Source organism: Micromys minutus, assembly GCF_963924665.1.
Source record: "Micromys minutus genome assembly, chromosome: 22".
Classification (NCBI taxonomy): domain Eukaryota; kingdom Metazoa; phylum Chordata; class Mammalia; order Rodentia; family Muridae; genus Micromys; species Micromys minutus.
In genome coordinates this window covers 40,659,895-40,674,848 of record NC_137957.1, presented here as the reverse complement: position 1 = coordinate 40,674,848, position 14,954 = coordinate 40,659,895, and the positions used below count along the sequence as shown (strand labels likewise).

Genomic DNA, 14,954 nt, shown 5'->3' with positions numbered 1-14,954 from the left:
GATGACACTGCAGTTGGGAGGGTTAATTGGAAATGGGGTGTGGGGAGCAGACAGTGAGATTGAGAAGAAGGGGAAGGGTGAGGTGGAAGAGCAGGGATTGTTAGTAAACTCGGGAGTAACAGTTTGTCACATGCTTCTAATGACAGACTACCAGGCCATCCGCATGCCCTTCATAGGCAGTGCTGGCCTTAAAGCACCCTCCTAGCCTGAAGCCACCATCTGCCAACTAGTTCAACTACTCACTGGTCGGGACACAAACGTCTCTCTGCTCCCCGTATGTCCGACCTTTTCTTCTGATGCCTAATAATTAACAAATCATGTATATAAAAATGCAACCTTTGGCCTAGCTTTGCTAAAACTTTGTACTTTGTAACCTTTTGCATTTCACCCAACTACCCTCTCCCAGAACACTTATTTCTCTGACCCACATTACAATCTAATATATGCAACATCTGTCGTGACTACCAAGATACAGAGGCCCAGCTGGCTTAGGGACAGGACACAGAATGGTCTGGGTACACTGTAGCCACATGAGCTACTCTGTTCCAAAAAGCGAAATTGAGTGTAGACCCAGTTCCGGTGCCCAGGGATTCACACAAAGGTCACAGCACAATCTGCGGTCAGCTGGGCTCTGCAGAGGTCTGCACCCTGCTCACCCAAAGGCTGGGCTCCGTGGTGAACACAGCTGCCTAGCAGTTCACCTCGCTCATTGACTTTCCTGGAAAATTGAAAGCTCCAGATGCCTATCGGTGTCTGTCTCCGCAGCCAACTGAGTGTCTGCGCTTCCTTCCGCTTGCAACAGTGTGCTGGGGGGAAGAGAGGGAAAGTCGGGGGAGGGAGAGGCATGGACTTCCCTTCGGGAGTCAGGGACAGCTTTATCTAGTGGAGATTAACTGCTACCATTTATGTAATGACCCACAAGGAACCCACAACCACTGATCTCACTTCAGGGCTTCTGTGGGCGCTGTGATTCAGCAGCGCGGCGCAAAGGTAAGAGTTGTGTGCAGTAATTGAAAGTTCCACTAGGTGGGTCTGGTGTTCTTCCAACCAGAAGCAGGCGGCACCAGGAGGGCTGGCTCCATCGTTCTTGTTGTAAAGGTTAAAAAAAATTGTTCAGGGCTGTGGTTTTAATATTCGTCCTAGATTACATGGGATGGATTACTGTTAGTAGCGATACATCCGAGCCCACACTGCTGTAGTGTTTTTATTTTAGTATTGTTTTTATGGTTAGGAACTCATACTAATTGATACCTCCATGTCCAGATGGCATACACGCTGCTGTATTCTCAGCACTGCTTTGACAAGTCCCTCCACCAACGACACACGTTTCCAATAAAATGATGTATTTCCTTTTGTGAAGCTTTTCTTCCATTCAAAGCACCACGGTTCCCCTGTTTAACACTCCAGGCAGCTGTCCTCCTTGTGATCTTCGGTAGCCTCTAAAAAACATGATCCAGGTTTACATGCTCCTCTCCTAATCCTTGTGAGAAAACCTTCTCACATGTTCTAGGGTATAATAGTAAATAAAGCTTACTTTTAAACTACACCCGTCACCCCGGTTTAAGAAAGCACTTCAAATTCTTAAGCTGTTTTTTAGTTTCCCATGAATTCCTCCAGTTCGTATCTAGCTTGTGTTTAAGGATCATCATGAAATGTCAGATGTTTTCCTGCAAAGCACTGTGGGTAAATTCCCATGATGCCAAACCCAGTGCTGAGTTCTCAGAACAGACAGGACAGATGACAGCTGTTCCCTCCCCACCATACGGGAAACAGGCACAGAGGGCAGGTTACACACAGAACACCAGATACATATCCACCTGCCCTTGAAAACATACCAACGAGGGCAGCTAAGAAGTGTTGGTGAGCCTCAGCATAGGTCATTTAAAAGTCTGGCTCTATTTTTTTAATCTTCATTTCAAGTAAAAAGTAGCCTGGTCAAATCTCAAATGGATGTTGAGATGAACCATTTCAGCATAGTAGCTTAGCTACCTTTCAATACTAATTATATGACAACATTTGAATGGCAAAAGACCAGACAAGATGTAGCTCTCTGAGGCAGCAGGGACAGCCAGCACTAAGCTTTTTCTGGCATAAGCCAACAACACTAAAAAAGTTGAGAATGGGAAGGTTATCATTGTTAATCCATTATCTTTGGTGACAGGGTAGAATTAATTGTTTTAATTAGTTCAAACAATACAGAGTAGTATAGAAGGGGGGGGGGATGTCTTTGTAATTTTGTTGCCATCTTTTTCCCACAGAGTTATAGTCTGCGAATAAAGAGGTAGCAGGTACGCTTGAAAGAATAGATGGATGGTATATACCTTCCAGTAATTCTAAATGGCTATTTATTCCAAATATTCCAAAATCCTAACTGTGTACAACATGTTGCATATACCGGTAAGAACCCATTTAGTAAGATGTCATGTGTTTCTTTTTAAATAATGAACACAAAATCTGTAGTGTGCTGGCCGTTGTATGTTTGTGATTCTTACTAAACATCTGCCCACCTGATCGGTCCGGGTCCCTACTAAAGTATGATCCAGGCAGCATGTCAAGAGATATGACAAGAGGACACTACTTAGCAACTAAGCTTTAGTCCCCAGATATATCAAGGTCTTTCCTCTCGTATTGCTTAACATTATTTTTCTCAGCTGGTGGGGTGGGCTGAGCTTGTGGAGATGTGGCAAGAGTGGAACATAGGCTTTTGGTATCACCTTCTTGGGATTCTGTCTGAATGGGTCATCCCATGTGACTCCGGTCCTGGGGGGTCTTTATTTTATAAATGCTGGTGTTAAGTCCTTCATAGATGTCTGGGTTTTCCAGTTGTTCTAGATTAGAGGGTAAATCTGACCCCATTTACTCTGACTTTGCTGAAACTCAATAGCGTATAGAAGATCCACAGAGTAAAAACACTGATCCAGTTAGATTCCCTTTCTGCTATCCTAGTTAATAGCCATAAAACCTTGAGAAAGTCATTTCGCTTGTCTTTTGCTTCCTAATGTTATAATAGTTGGGATATTCATATATATTATTAGAAACTCTAGAACATAGCAAACTCAATGTCTGTTAACATGATTTCCAACATAGTGAAGGTTATAACATTACTAAAAGTTAGATAAATAAGAAAATGTATTCAAGAAATCTAAAAAATTTTTATATTTAAAATTTTAATATGTAAGCCAGGTGTGCTGACTTCCCAACTAATATAGTGATTTCTGTTTTATATAACATCTTTGATTCACTTACTTAGAATCTTAAAAAACAAGCTATACATTAATTCCCATTTTCTTCATAATTTTCCTGAGCACTGTGGATCAGAATGCATTTCTCCAGAGCACTAAGGTCCAGAACCCCAGAATGTGACCGTGCTTGAAGGCGGGCTCTTTAAACAGGGAATGAGTTAAAATGAGGTCATTAGGGTTGACTCTACTGCAGAATGACAAGTGTCCTCCTAAGAAGAAGAGATTAGGGGAAAAAAAAATCCAAAGCCACACACAGGGGGAAGAGCTGTGGAGACAAGAGGGAAAGCATGAGGGGGAGTCACCCCAGAAGAAGCCATCCCTGCTGTCACCTGCTGAGTAAGTACACCACTTGCTCTGCACTACTTTATTTAATAGTCTTAGCAAACTCACACACACACACACACACACACACACACACACACACACACACACGTTACAACCTTCATATCTGTTAGCCTTCTACATAAAGCAAGTTTTGAACCTCAAGAAGCCCCCACCATATCTATCATGGGGACAATAATAGCAATCTCGTCTGCATTCCTCGATATTCTGAGAATTCACTGGTCATACACACATGGTCATGAATCACTTAGCAATGAAAATACATTCCGAGAAGTGCGTCACGAGGGAGGTTCATCGTGGTAGGATCACCACAGTATACCTACACAAAGTAAGGCAGCTGTGACGTCACTGTGCTTTACAATCTTCCGGGACCACCGTTGCACACAGAAGCCATCCCTGACTTGTGCAGTGTGCGACTACATGTGCCCAATGAAGTGGTGCACAACTATGAGCGTGTACTAATGAGTCCCCACAATATCCTGCGATGCAGGCAAAATAGTTATTATTTGACCCTATTGTAAAATGACAGAAACTTTATGTGGTTTAGCATCAGATAATGAGGTTTAAAGTGTGCTGTATGCAGCCAAAGAATGCAGTTACGACCCAGCCACCTGAGCACGCATGCCTGCACGAAAGCACTTTAAAATAGGAACATTCTATAAAGCAAGAAAATAGTTTAATTAATTATGATGTGATAGCTAATAAAGTCGCCTTGTATAAAAATTACTCGATAATTGAAAACCAATATTATTCCAGTGTAGCTATGACTTACTTCACCGTTTTAGATCACATCCCTTTGAACAGGGCTGAAATGAATATGCTAGACGTTCAGGAGGAAGATTAATGATCATTTTACATGTGTTTATTTCACGGAGCAAATTAATGAAGTAAAATGAATGTTAATTAGATTTTTAAAACAGAGTTGAAAGTCGTCTATAACTCACAGCTTTATGCAACATGCTATTCATCATTTTGCCCTCAGCACTTAGCCCAAGAGTCAACTCTTTAAATATCTAAATATATTATAAATGAAGAATAAAATCCTCCCTGAAGCTTGCTGTTTCCTTGGAGCATTTTCAAAAGCCTCGTATGCTCATTTATGTTCCTAGCCCCGTGACAGCTGAGGAATGATGGGGAGGGATGTGTGAAGGTCATGCCGGCTTCCTGTGACCCATGAAGCAGAGGGACCTTCGAAAGGAAAGCCATTGCAAGGAACCAAGCTCCTTGTTACTCACCAGTCACCCCCAAGGGCAAGGACCACAAATCACAAAGATGCACGAGCGTGCCATTGAGTTCACTGATATTCAGAGAGCTCGGGTATTCTGAAGATGAGAAGAAGGAAAGAAAAACCAAATACTTTCCTCTTATGTACAAAATCATAGGCCACAGACCTATCACAGCCATTAAACTTGGAAAGGTTCTTCAGACGAGACAGAACTGTTTGAAGGTCCGAAGACAGAAGCAAAGACAACAGACAAAGGCCAGTTCATGCTATAGAGTGCTCTAGTTAGGAGAGATGGACCATAAGCTGGCCAGCAAATACCTTCAGACAAGGACAAGACTCATAAGAAATATTAAACAAGCCAGTGGACATGGTAGTGGTGTAGCAGTTCTTCGAGGAAGGCACCCTTGACCTGAGTACTGAATGCTAAAGGAACAGTCTTGCTGCGAGTTACCAAGGGGGAAGTATGATTTGAGAGGGACAGGAGATGCTTGTGTGTCTACATGCGGAATGTCAGAAGGACAAGTTTAGAGAGGCGCACGAGAACCAGGCTGCATACACAGGTCCTACTGCTGGAGCATACCCATGACTGCCAGGGCATGTTGTGTGTGTAGTCTGTCTGTATCTTGTGTCTGTGCACTTCTTTCTTTTTTAGATTTATTATATATACAATGTTGTTGCATGTATGCATCAGGCCAGAAGAGGGCACCAGAGGGTATTATTACAGATGGTTGTGAGCCACCATGTAGTTAGTTGCTGGCTGGGACTTGAACTCATGACCTCTGGAAGAACAGTCAGTGCTCTTAACCACTAAGCCACCTCTCCAGACCTTGTGTTCACTGTCTTCTAACATTATCCTTTTACATAAAAACAGTCTGTTGCCCCACCCCCCATGCTGTAAGTTCCCTAGCAGCACGATGGCCGTTCTTAACCAGAAAATCTCACAGAATTTTGTTTACAGGTGTTGCATTCCTAAGGTTGTGTGTTTATGTGTATGTGACAGCATGTGTGGAATGCAGCCGATAAAGATGAAGATTGGCAAATAGGAGTTTAAGCTCTGGAGCCAGGCTGCCTAGAGTTAAATATTGTCTTTCATTACCTAATGGTTATTGCTGACCAGCTTATTAGCTCTCAGCAAGCTCATTTCCCGGTGATTTGGTTTTCCCATCAGTCAATGAGAGGACAGATTGCACCTGCTTCTCAAGGTAGTTGTGAGGATTAAATAGTTTACCAATTTGCACGGCACTTAAATAATCACACACAATAATTATAATTATTCATTATAATTATTATTAGATGGCTAATTGATAGTTGGACTAAAAGAATAAAAACTGTGTGTGACATAATTATATTCATCTTCAAAATTCACTGAATCTTTACATTACCCCTATTAATACTGATTAATAATTTAATTGAAACTTAGGTATTTTTATTCTACGAGCACAAAGAATTTTCCTAATTTTTGTGATAAACGGGTCTATGTATCTAAAATGAAACAACAAAATTCTCCTTCTAAGTACCCTATAGGGAATAAGTGTCTAAAGGATAAATTCCCTATGCAAGGAAGAATGCACACTGGGGGGTATTGCTATGCCTGGCTGGTCTGTGAGCCTCTTAAATACATCATCAATTCTTTCATTCAATGTCTATCATACCAAGAAGGCAAAGGGTGTGTGCCAAGTACAGACTAAACAGAACAGTTGGTAGCTCCAATAAAACCTAATTCTTCACCAGTCAGCTCGATCGGACTGAGAAATAAATGAGTGGGTTGGTGGAGGATAATTTGGGGTGTGTCTGTTAGGGCTGTGACCGAGAACTGGCTAAGGGAAGAGGGTACACTCTGAGTGTGAGTGGCACTACCCCATTGGGCAGGGTCTTGCACTGAATACAAAGGAAAATGAAGAGCTGGTTCCCTCCCTTCATGTCCCTTCCACATGTGAGCTGTCACAGCGCAGACCTGCTTCCTTCACCTGCCTTTCCACCCCACCATGTTGGACTAACCCTTCCTCTCTTAAGCGGCTTGTCACCAGGCAGTTGGTGACAGCTAGTACTGGTGGCAGTGCATAGGAAAGACTTCTCCTAAGCCTTTTGTAAGGCATTCTGCAACTATGAGGTGTTACTGTTGTTTTACTTATATTTCAGGGGGAAAAAATCAAAATCTGTTCATATGCCTTGTAAATATTGTAACTGTGTCTCTAAAATATTCAGTGTGATCAAGTTCTTCAGGAACATTTGTCTCTGAATTCTTCTTACTTTAATTTCAAAAGTTACTTAATTCTAATTAAGTTCATCAGCATGCTAAGACCTTTGCTTTTTTATGGAAACTTCTTCTTTCCATAAACTCTGTATATCTCATTTCTAAGAAAAAAAAAATGTGATCAATTTTTCTCCTTGCACAATACTCAGACCATTTACCAGACATAAAAACAAGTGACAAGTACAGCCATTTCTAAGTGAAAATACCTTTATCTTCCCCTCACCTGTTCCTTTATATGTATGTATCTAGCATTCTTTTAAAGATGGTGATATCTCCAAAAAAAAATTAAGGATAAAGAAACTAACAGATTAGATCTGGGGATAGCAGATAAAATATATTGGACATAAAAATATTGGACAGGGTCTTTCAAACAACTGTGGCTCAACTGTTAGAAGATCCAGTAGAAAAAAAAAATACTTACAAAAGTGGGGCATTGTGCTAGGGATGAGGGAACATGGAAATGCATCATGGGAAAAAGCATCAGACAGAGATGAGGAGTTCTTCAGATGCACTTAAGGTTAGACTTCACACAGCAGGGGAGTGGATCAGGAGGCTTGAGAGGAAATTAACCAAAATTACCTAAAGTAAATCACAGAGGCACGTAAGAGTCAGAAAGGAAGAAGCAAAACATGCAAAGGTGTGGATAAGGGTCCAGTCAATTAAGGGTTGGCTTGTCTGCAAACGGATGAAAACAAACCCACAGAGAAAGAGTCTGAAGAGATAGTACTGGGAATTTCTTTTGTAAAAGTAACTTTTATCTGCCAGATGCAGTTATTGTCTCAGAGGCTTACTGGTGAATGAGCACACTGTTTCTAGCTCTTTCTGAAGGCTGGCTGGCTGGCTAGCTCAACTCAGCTGTTCTGGCCCAAACCCCTCTCCAAGCTGACTGATTCAAACTGGCTTCTCTCTGCTTCTGACTGAATTGCTCTGCTTGGAAAAACTGCCTCTGGGTTCCAAGAACTAAAGTGCACTGACTGCATAGACTGAACAGAACTGAGTGGAAGGAACGGCACAAACTCACCTGAACTCGGCTGCATTTGCCTGATCTTCACTGAACTGGACCCACTCTTCGGTGCTCTTAAGTAGCCTCTCTTTCCTGTCTGTCCTCACGAGAGTTGGGTGCATCCTATCACTGACTCTTCCTGTTCAAATCTTTCTCTGATTCACCATTTTGTCCCCCCCTCAATTAAACATCACTTTCAAACATGGCCGTTTCCCTCTACAAACTAATCTTTCCCACATTGATAGGGATTGCAGACATGTATTAAGGATATGTCTATATTCCAGCCAGAGGATTAAAGGTGTGTCATTCCAGCTATATCACATAGACACACAGAAGGTCTTTGGATATGCTTCCTTACCAGAGCAGCCCTGTTGCTGGATTAAAATTCCTCTATACTCTTTAAACTTTTTAATGTTATTATCGTGTTTCCATATGCAATGGATGGGCACATAGCACAGTGCTCATGTGGATGGCAGAGGACAGCTTCATAGGGTTGGTTCTTTTCTCACACTCTTACTGGAGATTCCAAGTGTCAAAGTCAGGCCAGTGTGCTTGCCCAGTGCATTTACTCCTGATCATCTCACTGGCTCTGAATTTCTAAAATTAATAGAAGATAAGTCATAGATTTAATAAGCCCAGAAAACGCCAAAATTAATGAAAAGAGACACACTTCTTAACACAATGTATATGTATAGAGATTGGCCTTGAACTCCAAAGATGCCACTTCTGGTCCTGATGCCTCTGTCTCCCATATGCTGGGTTGTAGGTGTCACACAACATGCAGAATCTTGCTTTGTTTTTCCACTTTACTCTTTGCTGAGCAGGTAGTCGAACCTTGGGACCTGTACTTGCACAAACCACTGTACTGCATCCGATTGCAGACAAACTAAAATCAACGTTAAGGAGAAAATCTTATAGACAGTAAGAAATAAACACACAGAACAGCAACAATGACAAAATCATTCAGTGTTTCATATTAGAAATAGGGGAGCCAGCCAGTTGGTGCATGCCTTTAACCCCAGCACTTGGGAAACAGAGGCAGGAGGCTCGCTGTGAATTCTAGACGAGCCTGGTCTTCACACTGTGTTCCAGGACAGCCAAGATGGTATACAGAGAGACTCTGTCTCAATAAAGCAAACAAATAAACAAACACAGGGAGCTAAGAACAATGGAAGAACATCTCTCAAGTGCTGGAAGAAAAGAAGACAACAGGAACCTTACGCCCTGCTAAATCTAGGGAAGGTAAAGGAGTAATAGAGACCATTTTATGCAAAGGAAAATGGTGCTGAACCCTGCGCTGAGAGAAACACCAAAGTTCTTTGACAAGAGAAATATGATTTCAGATAGAAATTGGTATCTTTGAAAAAATTAAGAACACAGGAAATATTAAAAATCTGACACACCTGGGACATGTTTCTTGATTTGCTGCTTTTAAAAGATAATTGAATGTCTAAAGCAAAATTGTAAACAATTCAAGACGTCTGTAAAGCATTGGAAAGAAGCTATATAACAATATGACAAGAGACAGAAAGGGAGTGGAAATAAATGTTAACAAAGATTTTATACTGTATATGAAATAATGTGCATAATAACATGATTTGGAAGTAGACTTAAAGTCAAGATGAATAATGTAAGCCCTACGGCAATTACTAAAAATAATAAAATATTTCTTCAAACATGGAGAATTAAATTCACAAAGTTTGTTTTCTCAAAGAAGTCAGCAAAAGGGGGAGAAGCATAAAATAAATTGGAAGACTGACAGATTTTTTAAGTAAATTGTAATTATATTAAATATAAATAGCCAAATATCCTCTTAAAAATTTGAGTTTGCCCTTTATAAAAGTAAGACCTAACTATATTTATCTACATGAAAATAAGTAAGAATTGAAAAGACTGGTATTGTTACAAGACATACTAGGATCAGTTTCTCAGCACAAAGGAGATTTATGCGCCCCAGAGGGGCAGATGGCAAGGAATAAGAGAAAAACAAAAGTCAGGAGATAAAGGATGAAGGAGAAGGGAAGTGAACAAGGCAGGAGGGGCAAGGGATGTTTGCCCTGGAAGGACAAAGGACATTCTCTGGATAGAGAAGAGACAGATGTACCCATAGATGTGGCAGCTTATAGAGGAACAAGGGGAAACCCTGTGTTAGGATGAGCGGTTTAATTTTGTTTGGGCATGTTAATTAGGTGAGCCAAAAGGGGGCTATTAATTGCTGGATTTCAGTATCAATAGCTGGACCTTAATAGCCTCAAGAGGACGAAGTGGCCAAATAAGGAAATAGACCTTGGTAGCTGGCTTTAGGATTATTATCTAACAATTTAGCAAAGCAGAGGGAATGAGGGAAGGGCAAGGCCTGCCAGAGCCATGGTTGCCATGCTTGGGCCTTCTAGAGCCCCTCAAAAGTTAGGCTTAACTATATTTATCTACACAAAACACCAACCTAATATAATAATGATAATAAGTAAGAATCTAGAGTTTAAGAATATTGGCCATACAAAGGCGAATAAAGTTCACCATGAAAGATTATGGACCAGCTAAAGGAGGCAAGAAGGGCCCACGTGCCCCCAAAGGACCTCCATCTGGATTTTTCTTACTCTCCTCCAAATTCTGCCCCAAGATCAAATCCACAAACTCTGGCATCTCCACCGCAGGTGTGGTAAAACAGCTGGGTGAGATGTGGAATAACTTAAGTGAATGTGAAAAGCAGCCTTGCATTACCAAGGCAGCAAAGCTGATGAAGAAGTATGAGAAAGATGTTGCTGACTAAAGGGGAGTTTGATGGCGCCAAGGGTCCTGCTAAAGTTGCCCGGAAAAAGATGGAAGAAGAGGAGGAGGAAGAAGAGGAAGAAGAATAAGAGGAAGATGAATAAAAACCGTCTCCTTGTGAATACCTTAGAGTTGGAGAGCGCGTGATTGACACATCTCTTATGTGAGTCCTGTCTATTGCTCCTGTTAGGTTTAATTACAAAATTTGATCACGATCACATTGTAGTTTCTCAAAGTGTCAGTGGTTTACATGAAGTGGCCGTGGGTGTCCGGAGCACCCTGAAACTGTATCAAAGTTGTGCAGAGCTCCACACATTGTTAAAATGAAAGGCACTCTCGAGTCCTCCTCACTCAGTGCACTTCGCTGTTGGTGTGACAAGGCATTCGGAGATGTTTTGAGCATCTTGTTCTCAACTTGTAAGATAATGTTAACTATGTGGTTATTAGCTAGAAAACCTGAACTGTCAACTATACATATCTATAATTTGTAAAGAGAACCAAACAGCCCAGACAGATTTCTGATGCTCCTTGTTTGGCATGGAGGCTGTGAGGGGAAGATGCCTTTTGGAGGGGACATAGCTCAGGGCATGCACTGAGGCTGGACCTGTGGGTACTGTGGTGGGCATCCATTTAGTTTCAGGTTGTCTAGGTTTCGCATATAGTGGCATAGCATCCTGCTGGCATTCTGAGTTGTGGAAGGGGAAGGGTCAGCTGGCAGGAGAAGTGTTTGGAGTTTTTTCTTTAGTTAAGTGCAGTAGATTTTAAACTTTTAAAAGAAACTGTAGAACGCATCATTGTCAGCAAAGCGAAGACCTACTGTATCCATGGATATTAGAGAACCCTCGGCACCTAAACACAGTTTTCAACATTCTGTGATTATTTGTATGTTTAGAATGCTGAAATGTTTCTGAAGTTAAATTAATAGTATTAAAATAAGAGGAAAAAGAATATTGGCCATAGGGTTCTTTGGATTTGCCCAAGAGTGGTTTAGCTGGATCATGAAGTAAATCTATTCCCATTTTCCCAAAGAACTGCCACACTGCTTTGCACAGTGGCTGGACAAGTTTGCAATCTGGCCAGCAATGGGTGAGTGTCGCCCTTATCCCACAAACTTGCCAGCACGACCTGTCACTTGTGATTTTCATCTTGGTCATTCTAACTGGTGTAAGATAATAATCTCAAAACATTGTTTTTCATTTGCATTTCCCTGATGGCTAAGGATGTAGACCATCTCTTTAAGTGCTTCTTGGCCATCTGTGCTTCCTCTTTTGAGAGTTCTGTTTAGATCTGTACCCCATATCTTAATTGGATTATTTGTTTCCTTGATGTCCAATTTTTCTTAGTTCTTTGTATATTTCAGTTATTGTCCCTCTATTGGATGTAGGCTTGGTAAAAACAAACACTACAAAACCCCCTTTCTATTCTGTGGGCTGCTTCTTTGATTGACAGTGTCCTCTGCCTTACAAAAGCTTCTCAGTTTCATGAGGTCCCATTTATCAATTGTTTATCTTAGTGTCTCAGTCAACTGTGTTCTGGTCAGGAAGTTGTCTTCTGTGCCAATGAGTTCAAGGCTATTCTCCACTTTCTCTTCTGTCATATTTAGTGTATCTTCTTTTATGTTGAAGTCTTGGATCCATCTGGAGTTGAGTTTTATGCAGTGATGGATATGGGGCTATCTGTGTTCTCCTACATGCTGATATCCAGTTTGACCTGTGCCATTGGATGAAGATGTTGTCTTTTTTTCCAGTGTGTATTTCTGACCTTTTTATCAGAAATCAGGTGTCCACGGGTGCATGGATTTATATCTGGGTCTTCAATTAGATCCCACTGATCAATGGGTCTATTTTATGTCAAGAGCACATTCTCTTTCTTACCCTAGCACTGCATTTCACCGAAGATGGCAATACCTCTGCTCTTCTTCTTTTTCTGCTTTGTTTGTTTTTATCCTCTCAGTTTTTATATGCCTGTTTGTATTCTGATAAGGGAGAGAGAGAAACAGTATGGATTTGGGTGGGTGGGGAAGTGTGGAGGATCTGAGAGGAGTTGGGGAGGGGAGACTGTAATCAGAATAGACTGTATGAAAAAATCTGTTTATAATAATAAGATAAAATATAAAGAATGCCGGCAGGGAGGGCTGAGAAGGAGCCAGGAACTGCTGTTGGGAATGGACAAGTCCAGGTCAACAGAGACACTCTTTGACAATGTACCTTAAACTATGAGCTGTACTTTGATACGTCGTTAAGGAGCTCTCCAGGAAAACTGCTGAGGCTGAGCTGTCCTCTGCTGCTTTACAGAAAACTGTGAGAGGAGAGAAACGAATAAGGATGGGGGAGGGGCTTAAAATAAAAACAATCCAGGATAAATGTCTTTGAAAATTGACCCCAGTGGCAAAAGAATTCAAAAAGTCAGAAATAAATGCTGAGGCATTTATTTATAATATATTAAATACTACCCATAAGACTAATGAAAAGGGGTCCCCAGAGCTCCCAGACTCTGCTGCAGAAGGAGACTGAGAACCAGGGAGATGTTTCAGCTGGTAAAAGTGTTTCCCATAGATAGGCTTGATGACCTGAGATGGATCTCTGGAACACACAGAAAGATATAGAGGAGAGCTGACTGGTCCTAGAGAGATAGGTCAGAAGTTAGGAGTGCTTACGTGCAGTCATGAGCACAGAGTATCCCAGAGCCCGTCCAATAGCTGCATCCAGATCTCTAGCTCTACCTGCAAACTCCAGCTCTGAAGGATCCAGCACCCTCTTCTGACCTCCACAAGTGCACAGGCACACGCACTCATGCACACACGGGGGACATTCTTGTAGACATGTATGAATCCATTAGCTAATGAATTAAACTTTCTTAAAAGAAAGCCAATAAAATGATTCAAATACTATGGAAAAGGAAAGACCACTCAGAGGTGAAGCCTGGAAAAGGGAAAGGAGAGCTTAGACCACGTGGTTCTGATTGCCAGGGTCCGAAAGGAAACAATTTCTCCTGGCTAGTACTTGCTTTCAACACTACTTTGAATTGGAAATCATTGCACTTTGAGTGAGAAATGCCACTGCTAGAGGCTCACACATTTAAACATTTGCTCCCACATTGGCAGTGCTGTTGAGAGGTTCGAAAGCCTTGGGAATAAGAATTTTCAGCTCCCTGGGGAAGCAAAATAAGCCTCGCAGAGGAAGCCACTGATGATAAGTCATTAATCCATGATGACCCTGATTTAGGGAGTATACTTCTGGAGCTGAGTCAGCTCCTGGGTCATCTAGCTGTCCCAGGAGATAAGGAACCCACAGTTGGGTTGGATTCTGAAGTTCTTTAAGGTCTCACCAAATACAATGAAACTAAAGCAGCAACCAATCAAAATTGTACTAATGTCACTGCTTCACCCTTACTAATCAACCCTTCAGGAAAATCCCCCTAGCCTTGCATAAAATGGGCCTGGGACTGCCTCTGGTCACCATTGACCCCTTGAATGCTGGTAATTTCTACAGAGTAAATATTCTTTGCCTTCGTGTACTATTTGAATCTGGGGTCTTCCTTCAGTGATTCATAGACCCTAACACTGTTTAAAATGGTTACCCTTGCTGGAGAAAAGACATCACTGGTGGCAGACTTTGAGGTTTTACAGCATGGTCTACTTCCGGGTTCTCCCTCTCTGCTTCCTGTTTTGTGAATTAAAATATAGTTTCCCAACTGCTAGGCTAGCCTCACTCTTGGTACCATGTCTTCCCCACCCCAATGGACTGTATCCCTTTTGGAGCAGTAAGCCAAAATAAATCTTCTCTACCCTAAGCTGCTTTTCATTAGGGTATCCTAGCACAGCAACAGAAAAGGACCTGAGACAGTTACCTTGTCTTTGTTCACCACCTGGCTTAGATTATTTGTATTATTGGGATGTTAGGTTGGGACAGGGTTCTGAGCTCCAAACGGAGTGTATTTTGCTGTATGGATGGGGTCTAGTGCATGATTGAGGCCAATTTGGATACCCATGAATTTTGGTAGGCAGAGACCATTACCTTCATCCTTAGTGTTTCTTTTGTGATTACCACATACTGAATGTCAAAGGAGAGACTACCTAAGGATACCTAAGCTAATCACATGGACATATTTGAAGCTCAG

The 14,954-nt window shown here is 41.6% G+C and overlaps 1 protein-coding gene across 16 annotated transcripts in view; it reads left to right on the top strand.

Annotated features, from left to right (window-relative positions):
• The window catches only part of ANKS1B (ankyrin repeat and sterile alpha motif domain containing 1B), a gene marked incomplete at both ends in the record, with an annotated part of 1,047,539 nt that overhangs the window by 811,996 nt on the left and 220,589 nt on the right, over nt 1–14,954 (top strand). The window lies entirely within an intron of this gene.